We start from the raw sequence: 22,073 nt of genomic DNA, 5'->3' as shown, positions 1-22,073 counted from the left end.
ATTGGGTCGGTCGGAAATACACTATCAAGTTACCACACAAGTAAGCAAGATGGCCTAAGGATGGAACCATATAATATGAAGAGAAAAATCGGCTAAGTCCCAGATTGGGTCTGTCAGAAATACACTTCCAAGTTACCACACAAGCAAGCAAGATGGCCAAGTGAAGGATCCATATGACATGAAGAGAAAAATCGGCTAAGTCCCAGATTGGGTCTGTCAGAAATACACTTCCAAGTTACCACACAAGCAAGCAAGATGGCCTAGTGATGGATCCATATGATATGAAGAGAAAAATCGGCTAAGTCCCAGATTGGGTCTGTCAGAAATACACTTCCAAGTTACCACACAAGCAAGCAAGATTGCCTAGTGATGGATCCATATGATATGAAGAGAAAAATCGGCTAAGTCCCAGATTGGGTCTGTCAGACATACACTATCAAGTTACCACACAAGCAAGCAAGATGGCCTAATGATGGATCCATATGATATGAAGAGAAAAATCGGCTAAGTGCAAGATTGGGTCTGTCAGAAATACACTATCAAGTTACCACATGAGCAAGCAAGTTACCACATGAAGAGAAAGCCGGCAAAGTCCGGGAATGTTACCACATGAACTGGAAAATGGGCAAAAACCTACCTTCACAGGGAACGTGAATAACTAAGGCTGTAGACATCGGATCGACAAGCCAAAGACTGATATGGAAAGGAAATGAGTAGTACTAGCTTTCCTGAGAGTTGCAGAGCTTAGACTGCATATGAACGGAAGTTATTGAGCGTCAAAGTCAGAAAAGTTGCCCGAAGGAACACAAGTTCCAACTTAGAGCATGAATACCGCCTAGACGGTAAGAGGTACGGCCAGGCTGAGGAATAAGGAAATGTTGGCCAACATGTTCCCTAACTATCCCCCGAAGACCGCAAAGCAATCCAACATCAACCAAGAAAGTTATAGCCCGATCAAGGAAACACCTACTTTGCACCGATATTGCACCAAATATATGTACCAAGCACCTTCGGTTGCATACCTGCAGGGGCTTACCATAGTAGGCCATGGAAGACCGATATACCGAACATAATCACTTTCTATCTCCTCGGGTGTTGGAGATAGCGCTTTGCGGTACAAGAACGAAAGTTAGACTATATCTTGGTGCATCTTTTTGCTCAAGATCACAAGACCCTATCTACCAAGGCAAGAAAGTTGTGTGGGGACAAAATGTCCAAAAGTGCCCAAAGTGGCACACTTGAACCATATATTCGAGAAAAACACAAGTGTGGGCCCGAGCTAGCAAGTTGAAATGTTCTGACCGTCAGTAGCCCTAGTTGAGGTGCACTTATCATTATATGAGGCCAACGTGCCAGCTAGTCTCTAAAGGGGCGATATGGGTGTTCCAAGGTTTGTACCCAATTGAGGAAAAAACAGGGTAAGGTACGGTGTACCGCGAATAACTCGGGCTATAGATGTCCGATCGATGAGTTTGGCATATGTATGGAAAGGTCTCGACGAGACCTAACTACCCTGAAAGTATGAAGGCAAAGACTTGAATGACCGGGAAGTTATTAAGTGCACAAGTGGTAAAGTTGCACCAAAGTCCATGTTACCCGAAGTGGTACATGAACACCCAATATTCGACCAAAACACAAGTTTAGAGACGAGCTAGCGAGCTACATTGTTCAGACCGTCAGTAGCCCGCATCAAGACACGCATTTAATTATACGGGGCCTAGCCGCTAGCTCGACTCGAAGTCGGTCATATGGTTGGTTGATGGTTTGGACCGACCACGTGGTGTACCAAGGTGATGTACCTTTCATGAATTAAAACTCTGGCTGTATGGCACTGAGCGACAAGCTATGGTGTGATTTGGAATAGTCTTGAGTGGGACTATTTAGGAAAAATGCGAACAAAAAATCACAAAGTCCTTGGGCGAAGCTATTAGCGAAACATAGAGCAAATTGGTACCAAAAACTATGGAAATGGGACTTGAGTCAAAAATAACCGCAAGTTGGAGAAGAGATAGCAAGCTTGCGTAGAACAATTATATTTGGTGCATGGTATCACCAACAAAAAAGTATATGGGGCCAAGGTGCTGGCTGGCCTCCAAAGTGGAGATATGGGCGATCCAAAGTTTGTACCCAAGTACGAACAAGTATGGAAAAAACAGGGTAAGGTACCAAGTACCATTAATAACTTCGGCTGTAGATGGCCGAGTGAGGCAAACGGCTCACCGTTGGAAAGGTCTTGGGGAGACCTATCTACCCTGAAAGTTTCATGAGGCTGAGTTGAAAGACCACGGAGATATTAGGTGATGATGGTCCAATTCGGGGACCAAGTCGCAGGAAATGGCGCTTGACCAAAATCACCCTTGGAAGGTGAATACCGGCTTACCGGTAAGAGATAGCGACTTGGCGTAGAATATTCATAAGTTGGGCGTGTAGAGACGCAACTTTTATTATATGGGGCCAACCCGGTCAGGGTGCTCCAAGTCGGTCGTTTGGTTGGTTTATGGTTTGGGCCGACCACGTGGTGTGCCAAGTTGAGGTACCTTTCATGAATTATAACTTGGTCAGTTTGCCACCGAGCGACAAGTTGCGGTGTGTTTTGGAATGGTCCTGAGTGGAACTATTAGGGAAAAATACCAATCGAAAATCAGCTTGTCCATGGCCGAAGCTATTAGTGAAACATATAGCAAAATGGGTCCAAAAACGAATGAAATGGGAATTGGACCAAGAATAACGGCAAGTTGGAGAAGAGATAGCAAGTTGGCGTAGAACAATTATATTTGGTGCATGGCATGACCAACAAAAAAGTATATGGGGCCAAGGTGCTAGCTGGCCTCCAAAGTGGAGATATGGGCGATCCAAAGTTTGTACCCAAGTACGAACAAGTATGGAAAAAACAGGGTAAGGTACCAAGTACCATTAATAACTTCGGCTGTAGATGGCCGAGCGAGGCAAACGGCTCACCGTTGGAAAGGTCTTGGGGAGACCTATCTACCCTGAAAGTTTTATGAGGCTGAGTTGAAAGACCACGGAGATATTAGGTGATGATGGTCCAATTCGGGGACCAAGTCGCAGGAAATGGCACTTGACCAAAATCACCCTTGGAAGGTGAATACCGGCTTACCGGTAAGAGATAGCGACTTGGCGTAGAATATTCATAAGTTGGGCGTGTAGAGACGCAACTTTCATTATATGGGGGCAACCCGGTCAGGGTGCTCCAAGTCGGTCGTTTGGTCGGTATATGGTTTGGGCCGACCACATGGTGTACCAAGTTGAGGTATCTTTCATGAATTATAACTCGGTCAGTTTGCCACCGAGCGACAAGTTGCGGTGTGTTTTGGAATGGTCTTGAGTGGGACTATCAAGCAAAAATACAAACAGAATATCAGCTTGTCCATGGCCGAAGCTATTAGTGAAACATATAGCAAAATGGGTCCGAAAACGAATGAAATGGGACTTGGACCAAGAATAACGGCAAGTTAGAGAAGAGATAGCAAGTTGGCGTAGAACAATTATATTTAGTGCATGGTATGACCAAGAAAAAAGTATATGGGGCAAAGGTGCTGGCTGGCCTCCAAAGTGGAGATATGGGCGATACAAAGTTTGTACCCAAGTATGGCAAAAACTGGTAGAGGTACCTTTCATGAATTACTGCTCAGGCTGTATGGCACTTAGCGGGACGCTTGGCTCTGGTATGGAATAGTCTTGAGTGGGACTATCAAGGAAAAATACGAACAAAAAATCACCATGTCCACGGACGAAGGTATTAGCGAAACTTAGAGCGAAATTGCGACCAAGTCGCTGGAAATGGCCCTTGGACCAAGTATACCGTCAAGGCGGTACGAGATAGCGAGTTGACGTGGAACATTTATAAGTTTGCCTACAAGAGACAAAAGTTTAGTTATATGGGGCCAACCCGCTCAGGGTTGTCCAAGTCGGTCATATGGCTGATCGAAATTTTCGACCAAGTACTGAGAAAACAGGGTAAGGTACCGTGTACCTCGAATAACTTCGGCTGTAGATGTCCGAGCGAGGCGAACGGCATAGCGTTGGAAAGGTCTTGAGGTGCTCTAGACACCCTGAAAGTATGAGAAAGCTATCTGGAAAACTTGTGGAGATATTAGAGAAACATAGGGCCCAAAAGATACCAAGTCGCAGGAAATGGGCCCTCCATGAACACCCTAAAATCCCAATTACGGCTAAGTTGCAGGCCAGCTAGCGAAGTGAAATGTTCTAGGCATAACTAGAACACGTTAAGGCGCAACTTTTTGAATAAGAACTTTTTTCGATATCTGGTCCCCAAAGGGGGGATATGGGCGATCCAAGGATTTTTCCAAGTTTCGGAACTTTTTACGGTATCGCTCATAGCTCCGGCTGTAAGCAAGCAAATGACAATCTAAGACATGATTTGGAAAGGTATTGAGTAGTACTAACTTACGTTAGAACACAGCGAAGCGCTATCGGTTCATGGCAAGGCCGATATAAACAGTCAAAGATGAAAAATGTTGATAAAATGAACAAAAATTACCTTGGTACGCGAATAGCGGCCAGGGATGAAGAGGTACGAAGTTGGTGTAGAACAATTATAATTAGGGCTTGGTACGCTCTAAAAGTTTGCCGAAGACCGCAAAGCGCTCAGACCCATAGAAAGTGGCCATTTGGGCCGAACAGTGCGTGCAAAGAGGTGAAAATGCAAAAATTGCACTTTGGGGGGCGATTTGCGGGGGGAAGGAGGGGTCGGAGGGCAAAATGTCCCTTGACCAAAAAGTCTTATCTCGTCGAGATCTACAACATTGCCGAAGACCGCAAAGCGCTAGCTCGCAATCGAAAAATCGAGAATTTGAAAATTTTCTAAGTCTTGGGCTCCCTAAGGAAAAGTTTCAAAAATCACGTTTGTCCCCAATTTTGAAGGGGAAGGAGTCGGTTCCGGGGCATGGTGTCTTCGGCAAAAAGTCTTATCTTTTTGCGTACTTTCGACTAGTTCAATAAAAATTTTTGACCCAAAATTTGTTCGGCGGACCCCTAGGTCGAAAAACCCGAAAAAAGTCGAAAAAAGTCGAAAATGTCGAAAAATGAGAAAACCTCATATTCGGACTCTACACGAGCCCCAGATATTGAAAAGTGAAATCCGCGGTCGATTTGGAACAAAAAATTGACCTAGGCAAAGTTGTATGGAGGTAGGGACCTCTGAGAAAAAAGTTTGGTCCCGAGGCTCCTTGGACCACCAAGTCCCTAGGTCGGACCAAAATCGGAAAAAATCCGACCAAAGTCGAAAGTGTCGAAAATTTTAAAAAACCCCTTTTGGGGCCCTATGGCCTCCCTAGATAATGAAAAGTGAGGTCCGCGGCCGATCCGGAAGAAAAACTTGACCTAGGCAAACTTGTATGACGGTGGGGACCCAAAAAAATTTCGATGAGTGTAGTTTAGACAGGCCGGAAAATGTATCGGTGGTCCGTATCAAGGGACGTCTTTTAGTTCCATGGGGTGGTGGTCGTCGAACAAAGTCGCCTAGGTCGACCACCAGAAAGACCAGTCGTGTTGTAATGGATGTTTTGACCACTTTACTAGGGAAACCTAGTAGGTCGAAGCAAATTTGGGGTTCGAGATGAGTTGGTGAAAGTTGGTCCAACCTAGGTGTGCTTGGTGGAGGTTGACCATGAAAGTAGAGCATGATGGGAATGACCATAACTTTGGTTCTAGATGTCGGATCGGTACACTTTCGGCAGTTTTGGAAAGGTGAAGGCCTGCTCTAGCTATGTTTCCTACCAAGCTGAGCGCCTACTAGTGACCCGGAGGAGGTATTAAGGGTCAAAGGCAAAAAGGGGTACCCTAAAGTGCGTGTGACCAAGAAAATGGGAAAAACGGTATCGCCTATAGCTCAGGCTGTATGGCTCGGATCGGAAAGCTTGGATATGCGTTGGAAAGGTCTTGACGAGCGCTAGCTATGTGTCCTACCAAGCGAAGCGCTAGGTGTTGAGCAAGTCGGTCATATTAGAGGGCAAAGGTGAAAAATGGTGGTTTAGAGGCGAAAATTCACCTTATGATCGAAAATAGCGGGCGAACGATAAGAGCTACGAACACGGCGTAGAACAATCATAAGTACGTTACCACAAGACCTAACTTTGGCCAATATAGAGCGAGAAGATCGGAGGTACCCATCAGGGTGATATGGCTGGTTCAAAGTTGGACCAAAACGAGACTTGAGAAATGGATTGAAACACGGTATCGCGAATAACTCAGGCTGTATGGAACGGATCGACAAGCTTAGATCAGTGTTGGAAAGGTCGAACCGAGCGCTAACTATAATCCCAAACAACCGAAGCGCTAAGTGTTGAGCAAAACTGAGTTATTAAGCGACAAAGTGGAAAAATAATACCAAAATGGCCAAAAATCACACAAGACCAAGAATACCGAGCAAGCGGTAAGAGATAGCGGGTTGACGTAGAATACTTATAAGTTTGCCTCTACGAGACCTAAAAGTCGTCCATAGAAAGCGAGAAGATCGGACCACTCTGGAAGGGTGATACGAGTGGTCAAAAATTAGCAAAAATGAAACATGGCTAAAATGGATTTGACTTGTGCACCATGTAGCTCCGGCTGTATGGCATGGATTGTTAAGCTAGGATATGTTTTGGAAAGGTAACACCCAGCGCTAGATACGACTAGAAGAAAGCAAAGCGCTAACTAGCATGATTTGGAAGTTATTAAGTGTCAAAGTCGAAAAATGTTACCAAAATTGAAACTCGAGTACATTGGGCCAAAAAGTACAAGTTGTGAAATTTGGACTTACGAGTAAAATACCGAGCAGGCGGTAAGAGATAGAGACTTGGTGTAGAACAATTATATGTTGGGCATGTTATAACCTATATTTGGCCCGAACATAGTGACGAGATCGGTGGTACCCAAAAGGGTGGTACAGGTATTAGATGGTTTTCCCAGAGCATAAGCTCCACATGATATGGAAAACGGGAAACATCATAACTTCGGCTGTATGGCATGGAATGGAACGAACAAGGTATCGATGGAAAGAGAAAAGGTAGCGCTAACTATAATTCCTACCAAGCAAAGCGCTAGCATGTGACCGTTCGGGTGTTATTGTGAGTCAAAGTCAGAAATTGTTACCACGAGAGGCGAAAATCCGACTAAGTCCATGAATACCGGGCTGGCGGTAAGAGATACGGCTTGGCCGTAGAACATTTATAAGTTGGCCAATACAAGACCTAAGTTTCGTCCATAGACGACAAGAAGATCGAAGATACGTGAAGGTGAGATATGGGCGTCCCAAAGTGGGCCTTTGAAAAAGTGACAAACTTCCCTTATAACAGCATACACCAAATATCTCTGGCTCTATGGCACCGAATAAGAAGTTGAGGTCAGCGATAGAAAGGTGATAGTCAGCGCTAAATATCATACGAACAGAGTGAAGCGCTAAAGGGAAAGGATCTTGGTGATATAAGGTGACAAAGTCGAGAAAAGTTGCCTCAAAATCATGAAAAATGTGAAAAAATGGCTAAGTCCCGGGTGCCTTAAGGGCAGGTTGATCGAATGTACCGAGCTGGCGGTACGAGATAGAGACTTGGTGTAGAACAATTATATGTTTGGCATGGCAAGACCTACATTTGGTCAATACAAAGTGAGAAGATCAAAGAAACCCGTAAGGGTGATATTGGTGTCCAAAGGTAAAAAGCACTAAGTCTTGGGAAACTTATATGAAGAAAAAGGACCCTGATGGGTCATATAGGATGGATCGAAAAATCGGCTAAGTCCCAAAATGGGGATGTCAGAACTACACTCAAATGTTACCACACCAAGCAAGGCAAACTTATATGAAGCAAAGGACCCTGATGGGTCATATGGTATTGGTCGAAAAATCGGCTAAGTCCCAAAATGGGGATGTCAGAACTACACTCATGTGTTACCACACCAAGCAAGGCAAACTTATATGAAGCAAAGGACCCTGATGGGTCATATGGTATTTTACGAAAAATCGGCTAAGTCCCAAAATGGTGATGTCAGAACTACACTAAAATGTTACCACACCAAGCAAGGCAAACTTATATGAAGGCAAGGACCCTGATGGGTCATATGGTATTTTACGAAAAATCGGCTAAGTCCCAAAATGATGATGTCAGAACTACACTCAAATGTTACCACACCAAGCAAGGCAAACTTATATGAAGCAAAGGACCCTGATGGGTCATATGGTATGGATCGAAAAATCGGCTAAGTCCCAAAATGGGGATGTCTGAACTACACTCAAATGTTACCACATCAAGCAAGGCAAACTTATATGAAGGAAAGGACCCTGATGGGTCATATGGTATTTTACGAAAAATCGGCTAAGTCCCAAAATGGGGATGTCAGAACTACACTCATGTGTTACCACACCAAGCAAGGCAAACTTATATGAAGGCAAGGACCCTGATGGGTCATATGGTATTTTACGAAAAATCGGCTAAGTCCCAAAATGATGATGTCAGAACTACACTCAAATGTTACCACACCAAGCAAGGCAAACTTATATGAAGCAAAGGACCCTGATGGGTCATATGGTATTGATCGAAAAATCGGCTAAGTCCCAAAATGGGGATGTCAGAACTACACTCAAATGTTACCACACCAAGCAAGGCAAACTTATATGAAGGCAAGGACCCTGATGGGTCATATGGTATTTTACGAAAAATCGGCTAAGTCCCAAAATGGGGATGTCAGAACTACACTAAAAAGTTACCACACCAAGCAAGGCAAACTTATATGAAGCAAAGGACCCATATGGGTCATATGGTATTTTACGAAAAATCGGCTAAGTCCCAAAATGATGATGTCAGAACTACACTCAAATGTTACCATACCAAGCAAGGCAAACTTATATGAAGCAAAGGACCCTGATGGGTCATATGGTATTTTACGAAAAATCGGCTAAGTCCCAAAATGGGGATGTCAGAACTACACTAAAAAGTTACCACACCAAGCAAGGCAAAGTACCTAGGTGAACCCTAGGAAGAAACACGGACCAAGTCAGATGGCCTAAGTCAATAGAACAAGTGACCTAGGCAAAGTTGTATGGCGCTGAGGACCCTGAAAAATCTGGTTAGTGTAGTTTAGACAGGGTAGGTTTTTGGGTCGGCCGAACCCCCTTATTTTGGGTTTTGGCCTCATCAAGAAGCTACACCTAGGCAAACTGCCTAGGGTGAAAGTGCGAAGACCAATCGAATAGTAAGACAAGTTTTGACCGATCGCCCTAGGCAAGCTTGTATGAAGAAAGGGACCCTAAGGGTCATATGGAAATACATGAAAAATCGGCTAAGTCCCAAAATTGGGATGTCAGAACTACACTAAAAAGTTACCACATCAAGCAAGGCAAACTACCTAGGTGAACCCTAGCAAGAAACACGGACCAAGTCAGATGGCCTAAGTCAAGAGTGCAAGTGACCTAGGCAAAGTTGTATGACGGTGAGGACCCTGAAAAATCTGGTTAGTGTAGTTTAGACAGGGGAGGTTTTTGGGTCGGCTGAACCTCCTTATTTTGGGTTTTGACCTCCTCAAGAAGCTACACCTAGGCAAACTGCCTAGGGTGAAAGTGCGAAGACCAATCGAATAGTAAGACAAGTTTTGACCGATCGCCCTAGGCAAGCTTGTATGAAGAAAGGGACCCTATGGGTCATATGGAAATACATGAAAAATCGGCTAAGTCCCAAAATTGGGATGTCTGAACTACACTAAAAAGTTACCACATCAAGCAAGGCAAAGTACCTAGGTGAACCCTAGCAAGAAACACGGACCAAGTCAGATGGCCTAAGTCAAGAGAACAAGTGACCTAGGCAAAGTTGTATGACGGTGAGGACCCTGAAAAATCTGGTTAGTGTAGTTTAGACAGGGGAGGTTTTTGGGTCGGCTGAACCTCCTTATTTTGGGTTTTGACCTCCTCAAGAAGCTACACCTAGGCAAACTGCCTAGGGTGAAAGTGCGAAGACCAATCGAATAGTAAGACAAGTTTTGACCGATCGCCCTAGGCAAGCTTGTATGAAGAAAGGGACCCTATGGGTCATATGGAAAATCCATGAAAAATCGGCTAAGTCCCAAAATTGGGATGTCAGAACTACACTAAAAAGTTACCACATCAAGCAAGGCAAAGTACCTAGGTGAACCCTAGGAAGAAACACGGACCAAGTCAGATGGCCTAAGTCAAGAGTACAAGTGACCTAGGCAAAGTTGTATGGCGCTGAGGACCCTGAAAAATCGGGTTAGTGTAGTTCAGACAGGGGAGGTTTCTGGGTCGGCTGAACCTCCTTATTTCGGGTTTTGGCCTCCTCAAGAAGACAGACCTAGGCAAACTGCCTAGGGTGAAAGTGCGAAGACCAATCGAATAGTAAGACAAGTTTTGACCGATCGCCCTAGGCAAGCTTGTATGAAGAAAGGGACCCTATGGGTCATATGGAAATAAATGAAAAATCGGCTAAGTCCCAAAATTGGGATGTCTGAACTACACTAAAAAGTTACCACATCAAGCAAGGCAAAGTACCTAGGTGAACCCTAGGAAGAAACACGGACCAAGTCAGATGGCCTAAGTCAAGAGTACAAGTGACCTAGGCAAAGTTGTATGGCGCTGAGGACCCTGAAAAATCGGGTTAGTGTAGTTCAGACAGGGGAGGTTTCTGGGTCGGCTGAACCTCCTTATTTCGGGTTTTGGCCTCCTCAAGAAGACAGACCTAGGCAAAGTGCCTAGGGTGAAAGTGCGAAGACCAATCGAATAGTAAGACAAGTTTTGACCGATCGCCCTAGGCAAGCTTGTATGAAGAAAGGGACCCTATGGGTCATATGGAAATATACGAAAAATCGGCTAAGTCCCGAAATTGGGATGTCTGAACTACACTAAAAAGTTACCACATCAAGCAAGGCAAAGTACCTAGGTGAACCCTAGGAAGAAACACGGACCAAGTCAGATGGCCTAAGTCAAGAGTACAAGTGACCTAGGCAAAGTTGTATGGCGCTAAGGACCATGAAAAATCGGGTTAGTGTAGTTAAGACAGGGGAGGTTTCAGGGTCGGCTGGACCTCCTTATTTCGGGTTTTGGCCTCCTCAAGAAGACAGACCTAGGCGAACTGCCTAGGGTGAAAGTGCGAAGACCAATCGAATAGTAAGACAAGTTTTGACCGATCGCCCTAGGCAAGCTTGTATGAAGAAAGGGACCCTATGGGTCATATGGAAATACATGAAAAATCGGCTAAGTCCCAAAATTAGGATGTCTGAACTACACTAAAAAGTTACCACATCAAGCAAGGCAAAGTACCTAGGTGAACCCTAGGAAGAAACACGGACCAAGTCGGATGGCCTAAGTCAAGAGTACAAGTGACCTAGGCAAAGTTGTATGGCGCTGAGGACCCTGAAAAATCGGGTTAGTGTAGTTCAGACAGGGGAGGTTTCAGGGTCGGCCGAACCTCCTTATTTCGGGTTTTGGCCTCCTCAAGAAGACAGACCTAGGCGAACTGCCTAGGGTGAAAGTGCGAAGACCAATCGAATAGTAAGACAAGTTTTGACCGATCGCCCTAGGCAAGCTTGTATGAAGAAAGGGACCCTATGGGTCATATGGAAATATACGAAAAATCGGCTAAGTCCCAAAATTGGGATGTCAGAACTACACTATAAAGTTACCACATTAGCAAGGCAGACTTGTATGAAGAACGGGACCCTGGTGAAAGTAGCAAATATCCCAAACCGAACATGAATATTATACACACAAGAGTACGAACATAAAGGAACACGGACCAAGCGTACCGAGAGAATCGGTACTATAGAACCCTCGTGGTTCTACACAAAGACTTTATGTTAGGGGTTCAAGCCCCATAGTACTCAAACGGTGACAGTAGCAAATATCCCAAAACGAACGTGAATCTTATTCACAAGAGTACGAACATAAAGGAACACGGACCAAGCGTACCGAGAGAATCGGTACTATAGAGCCCTCGTGGTTCTACACAAAGACTTTATGTTCGGGGTTCACACCCCAAATCGAACGTGGAATTTACTTTCTGATGGTCATGCGGTCGTCCAAAGGGGTCTAGTATCCTGGGATGACAAGCATCACGGGCACAGCTCGTATCAAAACAGTCGAAGAGGCCCGCGAAAGCTTGCTTTCCATGGCTATGCGATGCACAAATTGAGTTTACTCACCGTAGTATAAAACGAACGAACCGAACCTATCCGAGTAGGGATAATGGGCGCAGTAACATACTTCTGTGACCCAGCGAGAGTTGAACGAGGTGACATGAACTGTCAGTGGCTTATATCAGATGGGATACATACATGAGATTGCTTTCAAATCTACACTCGAAAACCTAACCAAGTAAAAGCGAACGTGGGGAGGATTCGAAACTGGTAACGAAATCTTAAGCTGGAAAGAGTCATCACTATGGATACATATTATGCGAAACCAATCAAGTGCTCAGTACTGATCCAAAACCTAAGAGCACTAGTGAACACCTTATTCTCACCCTAGTTCACATCCAAGTGATCGACCACGTGTGTGAAGCAAAGACCAATCGAATTCCTCAATGAACCGAACACTATGAACAAATGGCCAAAAACGTTATAACTATCCAAACATCCTACTATCTAGCGAAAGTCATCACGATGGAACCATACCATGATCTTTAACCTATAGCGCTCACCATATTCCTACCCAGAGTGCAAGTGAACAGATTGCCCACCCGTACCCAGTTCACAACCACGTGATCGACTAACATACCGAGGTTACCACAAGTCAAAGTTATACGTTTACAAGCGCAAGACCAATCGAAAACCCCGAAAGCAATCTCGACCCAAAATGTATTATCCGTGAGTGTAGTCGAGTCTCGTACTCGTCATCTGTAATCGTCGGATAGAATATCCAGTACACGGTTGTCTTTCCAAATGAAATCTACATACAGAACTCGCTCTTGGCAAATGGGTGGCAATGGCGCAATCAGGAGCGAGTTCCCGTCCGGGTGCCAAGTGATTGGCAAATGTCTGGGGGAAAGCAACCATATATTGATTTGTCTGTTAGTGTACTGGGTGTTTGAGGTATGTAGTATCCACGCTTGGTTGGGTGTGTCAGAGGACCATGGATGCGTTCACAACCCCAATTGGGGTACATCGGGAATGATTTTGTGGAACCGATGTGCCCGGCACACACTAAGTTTTGTTGCAAGTTAATAGTGTGCCATGTCCGGGGGGGTTGTGATTAAACTCTGGTGAATTGCGTACTGTGGTGATTGGGGTATGAAAGCCCCGCAGTTGCAATGATCGGACGCGCCTAGCGTGTCCTTTAGTTGATGGTAGGGAAATGAAGGCCCTTGTCAGCTCACCTAAGTATTCATGGAAGTTTGGCATAAGGTCGCTGTGGTAGGGGTATGAAGGCCCCGTCAGCGCATGCACAATCGGGCGCACGAGCGCTTAGCGGAGTCGAATGCCGCTCAAGTGCCTGTCCGGTGCATCGGGTGTGTGTGTGATACGAGGGCAATGAGGTTCGCACGGGGGCTCGCCTCCCGTGTGCTACCGGACTTGACAACATATAGAACGTGGTGTTTGCTCCTCCGGGTGCAATGGGACAATGAACATTCGAACGCAAAGTCGGAATTCTGGTTGATCCTACCAGTAATATACGCTCGTCTCAAAGGTTAAGCCATGCATGTCTAAGTACAAACAGATTTAATGTGAAACCGCATAAGGCTCAGTATAACAGCTATAATTTACGAGATCATCAACCTAGTTACTTGGATAACTGTGGAAAATCTAGAGCTAATACATGCAACATGCCAGGACCCTCGCGGGAACTGGTGCACTTATTAGTCAAACCAATCGCGGGTTCTCCGTGTCATTGAGTTGAAGTCTGGATAATGATGCTGATCGTATGGTCTCGCACCGACGACAGATCTCGCAAATATCTGCCCTATCAACTATGGATGGTAGTATAGAGGACTACCATGGTTGCAACGGGTAACGGGGAATCAGGGTTCGATTCCGGAGAGGGAGCCTGAGAAATGGCTACCACATCCAAGGAAGGCAGCAGGCGCGTAAATTACCCAATCCCGGGACGGGGAGGTAGTGACGAGAAATAACAATATGAAACTCTTTAATGATGTTTCATAATTGGAATGAGTAGAGCATAAATCCTTCTACGAGGATCAAGTGGAGGGCAAGTCTGGTGCCAGCAGCCGCGGTAATTCCAGCTCCACTAGCGTATATTAAAATTGTTGCGGTTAAAACGTTCGAAGTTGATACTTGTCCAACACAGTCCGGCTCCGCCGACCCGGTCAACCCGTGGTCGGTGGGCCAAGTCGGAATCTGGTTGCGACTCAATGGTGTGGTAGGGCACCAAGTCTGTGTCATGGTGTGCCCTTCAACGGGTGCAAGTGTAACATAGAGCTCGACCGCTCACGTTTACCTTGAACAAATTAGAGTGCTTAAAGCAGGGTGCCCAAACGCCCTAGAATAATCTTGCATGGAATAATGGAATACGACCTTGGTCTAATCTTTCATTGGTTTGTACTCAGACCGGAGGTAATGATTAACAGAAGTAGTTGGGGACACTAGTATTACGGCGCGAGAGGTGAAATTCGTAGACCGTCGTAAGACTAACTAAAGCGAAGGCATTTGTCAAGGATGCTTTCTTTAATCAAGAACGAAAGTTAGAGGATCGAAGGCGATTAGATACCGCCCTAGTTCTAACCGTAAACGATGCCAACTAGCAATTGGGAGACGCTACAACCAGGTGCTCTCAGTAGCTTCCGGGAAACCAAAGTCAGGTTCCGGGGGAAGTATGGTTGCAAAGTTGAAACTTAAAGGAATTGACGGAAGGGCACCACAATGAAATGGAGCTTGCGGTTCAATTTGACTCAACACGGGAAAACTTACCAGGTCCGAACTTATGGAGGTGAGACAGATTAATAGCTCTTTCTCAAATTTAAGGGTAGTGGTGCATGGCCGTTCTTAGTTCGTGGATTGATTTGTCTGGTTAATTCCGATAACGAACGTGACTCACATATGCTAACTAGAACGCAGTCAGCGTTAATGCGTCGATGCCGATTGGAACGGGTTAGGACCTTTCGGTGGAGTATGACCTGACACCTTCGCTGTTCGTGTGCGCAAGTGCACTTACGGTACGCTGCTTAGCAGGACAATTTGTGTTTAGCAAAATGAGATCGAGCGATAACAGGTCCGTGATGCCCTTAGATGTTCTGGGCTACACGCGTGCTACAATGTGGGTAGCAGCGTGTCTCCTATTCCGAGAGGAACGGGAAATCACTCAAATACTCACTTAGTAGGGATTATGGATTGCAATGGTCCATATGAACTCGGAACTTCTAGTAAGTGCTGGTCATCAGCCAGCGTTGAATACGTCCCTGCCCTTTGTACACACCGCCCGTCGCTACTACCGATGGATTATTTAGTGAGGTCTTTGGAGATGATCGTTCGCTGGATCCTCGTGAACCGCGTCTGCTTTATCGAAGTTGACCGAACTTGATGATTTAGAGGAAGTAAAAGTCGTAACAAGGTTTCCGTAGGTGAACCTGCGGAAGGATCATTAGTGGCCAAGTGATCCTTCCAGAAGTCCGAACCTGCGGGTTGAGACTTCGGCACAAGTTGCCATATGATAATTGACGAAACACTATAGAAGTCCGAACCTGCGGGTTGAGACTCAGGCACAAGTTGCCATATGAAAGTTGACGAAACACTAACAAGTCCGAACCTGCGGGTTGAGACTTAGGCACACGTTGCCTTATACATGACTTCGAACAAATACACAAGTCCGAACCTGCGGGTTGAGACTTAGGCACAAGTTGCCTTATACATGACTTCGAACAAATACACAAGTCCGAACCTGCGGGTTGAGACTTAGGCACAAGTTGCCATATGAAAGTTGACGAAACACTAACAAGTCCGAACCTGCGAGTTGAGACTTAGGCACACGTTGCCTTATACATGACTTCGAACAAATACACAAGTCCGAACTTGCGGGTTGAGACTTAGGCACAAGTTGCCTTATACATACATTGGCCAAATAAACAGAAGTCCGAACCTGCGGGTTGAGACTTAGGCACAAGTTGCCATATTATATTCGATCAAACACTAAGTAGTCCGAACCTGCGGGTTGAGACTCAAGACCGTAACAAGATGTTACTATACAAGTCCGAACCTAAGGGTTGAGACTTAATGCGATCTAGATACCAAGTTGACATCCAATACCTGTTGAGCAAAACCAAAGATTCCCTGTTCTCGAATGATTACACTATATAACAGGGAATCAGGAAGAAATCAAGCAAGCGTGAAACAAAGTCATCACTTGGGCATGCTCGATAGCCAACCACATGACCTTAACCTAAGAGAGCATGCAAACCACATGATACCTATAAACGATTAACCCGCCCTAGTTCAATCGTTCACCAAGTGATGACTTCAGTATGGCTAAGAGAAAAACTTTTAAATGGGAAAAACTCTAAGTCCGAACCTCCGGGTTGAGACTTCCGCGTCGGAGGTGGGCGCACCTCCTATCCGAAAGATGGTGAATCAGGGGTGTTCGATCAGCAATGGTCGGATGCCCCGTCGTAGTCCAACTATGACAATCCAAGTCAAGACCTCCGGGTTGAGACTTTCCGCGAGTACAAGCATAAAGGAACACGGACCAAGCCGTACCGAGAGAATCGGTACTAGAGCCCTCGTGGTTCTACATTGAGAGAGCCCTCGTGGTTCTCATTAGGGGCTTTATGCAAGTCGTACTCAATACTGTGGTGTGAAGTATAAAGTATAGTCTTCGCCTGGTCCACGCTGCTTCGGCGGTCCTGGGTAAGATAGTTCATTCTAGCTTGCCCTATAGTGGAATGAGGACACTTAATGCTTCGTCTTTTAGCGGCGGCTAGACTCCTCCTCACGGGGAACGAGTTGACGCACACAGCGGCGGCTTACGCACTATGGCAATCATGGATGCCTGAAGATTCCGTGAAGTTCTCCCCTGGTCCACGCTGCTTCGGCAGTCCTGGGTAAAATGGAATATTTCCAGCTTGCCCTATAGTGGAAGAGGACTATCCAACAATACAAAGTCAAGACCTCCGGGTTGAGACTTTCCGCGTCGGTGGTGTCGCGCACCGCCTATCCGAAAGATGGTGTAACAGGGGTGTTCGATCAGCAATGGTCGGATGCCCCGTCATAGTCCAACTATGACAACCAAAGTCAAGACCTCCGGGTTGAGACTTTCCGCGTCCGGAGGTACGCGTACCGCCTACCCGAAAGATGGTGTGCTTCTGGGGTATTCGATGAGTCGGATACCCCGTCGTAGTCCAACTATGACAATCAAAGTCAAGACCTCCGGGTTGAGACTTCCGCGTCCGGAGGTACGCGTACCGCCTACCCGAAAGATGGTGTGCTTCTGGGGTATTCGATGAGTCGGATACCCCGTCGTAGTCCAACTATGACAATCAAAGTCAAGACCTCCGGGTTGAGACTTCCGCGTCCGGAGGTACGCGTACCGCCTACCCGAAAGATGGTGAATCAGGGGTGTTCGATCAGCAATGGTCGGATGCCCCGTCGTAGTCCAACTATGACAATCAAAGTCAAGACCTCCGGGTTGAGACTTTCCGCGAGTACAAGCATAAAGGAACACGGACCAAGCCGTACCGAGAGAATCGGTACTAGAGCCCTCGTGGTTCTACATTGAGAGAGCCCTCGTGGTTCTCATTAGGGGCTTTATGCAAGTCGTACTCAATACTGTGGTGTGAAGTATAAAGTATAGTCTTCGCCTGGTCCACGCTGCTTCGGCGGTCCTGGGTAAGATAGTTCATTCTAGCTTGCCCTATAGTGGAATGAGGACACTTAATGCTTCGTCTTTTAGCGGCGGCTAGACTCCTCCTCACGGGGAACGAGTTGACGCACACAGCGGCGGCTTACGCACTATGGCAATCATGGATGCCTGAAGATTCCGTGAAGTTCTCCCCTGGTCCACGCTGCTTCGGCAGTCCTGGGTAAAATGGAATATTTCCAGCTTGCCCTATAGTGGAAGAGGACTATCCAACAATACAAAGTCAAGACCTCCGGGTTGAGACTTTCCGCGTCGGTGGTGTCGCGCACCGCCTATCCGAAAGATGGTGTAACAGGGGTGTTCGATCAGCAATGGTCGGATGCCCCGTCATAGTCCAACTATGACAACCAAAGTCAAGACCTCCGGGTTGAGACTTTCCGCGTCCGGAGGTACGCGTACCGCCTACCCGAAAGATGGTGTGCTTCTGGGGTATTCGATGAGTCGGATACCCCGTCGTAGTCCAACTATGACAATCAAAGTCAAGACCTCCGGGTTGAGACTTCCGCGTCCGGAGGTACGCGTACCGCCTACCCGAAAGATGGTGTGCTTCTGGGGTATTCGATGAGTCGGATACCCCGTCGTAGTCCAACTATGACAATCAAAGTCAAGACCTCCGGGTTGAGACTTCCGCGTCCGGAGGTACGCGTACCGCCTACCCGAAAGATGGTGAATCAGGGGTGTTCGATCAGCAATGGTCGGATGCCCCGTCGTAGTCCAACTATGACAATCAAAGTCAAGACCTCCGGGTTGAGACTTTCTAAGAGTACAAGCATAAAGGAACACGGACCAAGCCGTACCGAGAGAATCGGTACTAGAGCCCTTGTGGTTCTACATTGAGAGAGCCCTCGTGGTTCTCATTAGGGGCTTTATGCAAGAAGTACTCAATACTGTGGTGTGAAGTATAAAGTATAGAGTCCTCCACTGGTCCACGCTGCTCCGGCGGTCCTGGGTAAGATAGTTCATTCTAGCTTGCCCTATGTGGAAGAGGACTCAATACCCTACCTGTTGAGCTTGAAACAAAGTCATCACTTGGGCATGCTCATATTGCCATACACAATTACATTATATTCGAATGAGCATGCAAGCGACCCTATATAGACCGAACCAAAACGATAGATACCGCCGTAGTTCACCCCCACCAAGTGATGACTTCAGTATGGCTAGTGTGTGAAGTATAAAGTATAGTCCTCCCCTGGTCCACACTGCTTCGGCGGTCCTGGGTAAGATAGTTAGTTCTAGCTTGCCCTATGTGGAAGAGGACACAATACTTAATACTTAGAGTACAAGCATAAAGGAACACGGACCAAGCCGTACCGAGAGAATCGGTACTAGAGCCCTCGTGGTTCTACATTGAGAGAGCCCTCGTGGTTCTCATTAGGGGCTTTATGCAAGTCGTACTCAATACTGTGGTGTGAAGTATAAAGTATAGAGTCCTCCACTGGTCCACGCTGCTCCGGCGGTCCTGGGTAAGATAGTTCATTCTAGCTTGCCCTATGTGGAAGAGGACTCAATACCCTACCTGTTGAGCTTGAAACAAAGTCATCACTTGGGCATGCTCATATTGCCATACAATATTCCATTATCTACTAATGAGCATGCAGCTATATGATTATAACCTGTAAACGATTACCCCGCCGTAGTTCAGCGCTTCAACCAAGTGATGACTTCAGTATGGCTAGTGTGTGAAGTATAAAGTTCAGTTCTCCCCTGGTCCACGCTGCTTCGGCGGTCCTGGGTAAGATAGTTAGTTCTAGCTTGCCCTATGTGGAAGAGGACACCATACTTAATACTGTGGTGTAATGAACAAAGTATAGTCCTCCACTGGTCCACGCTGCTTCGGCGGTCCTGGGTAAGATAGTTAGTTCTAGCTTGCCCTATGTGGAAGAGGGCATACAAGACAAAGTATAGTTCTCCCCTGGTCCACGCTGCTTCGGCGGTCCTGGGTAAGATAGTTAATTCTAGCTTGCCCTATGTGGAAGAGAGCATACATGAACCAAGAACGAAGGTTAGATCGAGGAATGATTCGACAACTAACCGATGGTATGAAATGTGAAGAATTCAAGCAAGCACACAATCAAGTCATCACTTGGGCATGCTCGATAGCCAACCCTATGACATAAACCTAGTAGAGCATGCGAAAACCAATATATATGTAAACGATGCCCCTCCCTAGTTCAGCGCTTCAACCAAGTGATGACTTCAGAATGGCTAAATCAAATCGGTTCAAAACATACCATCGGTACCCTATTGAAACACACAAGTCGATATCAAATCTCATGATTGTGTAGTCCTCCACTGGTCCACACTGCTCCGGCGGTCCTGGGTAAGATAGTTCATTCTAGCTTGCCCTATGTGGAAGAGGGCACATTACTCAATACTGTGGTGTTATGAACAAAGTATAGTCCTCCACTGGTCCACGCTGCTTCGGCGGTCCTGGGTAAGATAGTTAGTTCTAGCTTGCCCTATGTGGAAGAGGGCATACAAGACAAAGTATAGTTCTCCCCTGGTCCACGCTGCTTCGGCGGTCCTGGGTAAGATAGTTAATTCTAGCTTGCCCTATGTGGAAGAGAGCATACATGAACCAAGAACGAAGGTTATGATCGAGGAATGATTCGACAACTAACCGATGGTATGAAATGTGAAGAATTCAAGCAAGCACACAATCAAGTCATCACTTGGGCATGCTCGATAGCCAACCTCATGACATTAACCTAGTAGAGCATGCGAAAACCAATATATATGTAAACGATGCCTCCCTAGTTCAGCGCTTCAACCAAGTGATGACTTCAGAATGGCTAAATCAAATCGGTTCAAACCATACCATCGGTATCCTATTGAAACACACAAGTCGATATCAAACCTCATGATTGTGTAGTCCTCCACTGGTCCACGCCGCTTCGGCCGTCCTGGGTAAAATGGAACATTCCAGCTTGCCCTATGTGGAAGAGGGCACATTACTCAATACTGTGGTGTGAAGTATAAAGTTCAGTTCTCCCCTGGTCCACGCTGCTTCGGCGGTCCTGGGTAAGATAGTTCATTCTAGCTTGCCCTATGTGGAAGAGGACACTTCATACTTCGTCTCTAAGCGGCGGCTTGACTCCTCCCTACGGGGAACGGGTTTACGCGCACAGCGGCGGCTTACGCACTATGGCAGTCATGGATGCCTTACGTTTCTATGAAAAGTGTGTTCCTCCCCTGGTCCACGCTGCTTCGGCAGTCCTGGGTAAGATAGTTAGTTCTAGCTTGCCCTATGTGGAAGAGGACACGTAGACTTACTGTGGTGTGAAGTATAAAGTTCAGTTCTCCCCTGGTCCACGCCGCTTCGGCCGTCCTGGGTAAAATGGATTCATCCAGCTTGCCCTATGTGGAATGAGGACACTTTATGCTTCGTCTCTAAGCGGCGGCTTGCTCCTCCCTACGGGGAACGGGTATACGCGCACAGCGGCGGCTTACGTTATGGCAGTCATGGATGCCTTACGTTTCCATGAAAAGTGTGTTCCTCCCCTGGTCCACGCTGCTTCGGCAGTCCTGGGTAAGATAGTTAGTTCTAGCTTGCCCTATGTGGAAGAGGACACGTAGACTTACTGTGGTGTGAAGTATAAGGTTCAGTTCTCCCCTGGTCCACGCCGCTTCGGCCGTCCTGGGTAAAATGGATTCATCCAGCTTGCCCTATGTGGAATGAGGACACTTTATGCTTCGTCTCTAAGCGGCGGCTTGCTCCTCCCTACGGGGAACGGGTATACGCGCACAGCGGCGGCTTACGCAAGTTAGTCACCCTCGGCAGTGGATCACTCGGCTCATGGATCGATGAAGACCGCAGCTAACTGCGCGTCATAATGTGAACTGCAGGACACATGAACATTGATAAGTTGAACGCATATTGCACGTCGTGGGAACCTACCATGATGTACAGATGACTGAGCGCTTATATTTGAGAAATGTATCGCATACATTTAACTACGCCGTGACACCCGTCACGAGACGTGCACCATGATGTTAACTAGGGTCGCGACGACCCGCTAGCATTCAAGAACCCGTGGTTTACAATATACTGGCATTGGAATTCGAAGTATTTAGAGCGTCCGTGTTCCCGCGTGAGGCGGAAGTACGAGGAGAAGGCGTGCTTGTGGTGTCTGTGGTGGTGTTTACTGATGTCTAGCTTCAGCTTATTTATTTATTTAAATAGAAGCGAAGATGTCAAAGTAGCGTCGAAGCAGCAGCGGTAGCACAAATGATTCAAGTATGGAAG

General features: G+C 46.5%; 1 non-coding gene across 1 annotated transcript; it reads left to right on the top strand.

Annotated features, from left to right (window-relative positions):
• The first annotated feature begins 21,596 nt into the window (after positions 1-21,596).
• Positions 21,597-21,751, top strand: LOC131292668 (5.8S ribosomal RNA). Its single transcript, XR_009190282.1, has one exon. It is a non-coding gene; the product is annotated as a 5.8S ribosomal RNA (ribosomal RNA).
• Positions 21,752-22,073: the final 322 nt, after the last annotated feature.

The sequence above is a fragment of the Anopheles ziemanni genome (genome assembly GCF_943734765.1).
Source record: "Anopheles ziemanni chromosome X unlocalized genomic scaffold, idAnoZiCoDA_A2_x.2 X_unloc_85, whole genome shotgun sequence".
In the NCBI taxonomy this organism is placed as follows: domain Eukaryota; kingdom Metazoa; phylum Arthropoda; class Insecta; order Diptera; family Culicidae; genus Anopheles; species Anopheles ziemanni.
The sequence above is the reverse complement of the archived record's forward strand: the minus strand, read 5'-3'. Positions and strand labels throughout refer to the sequence as shown.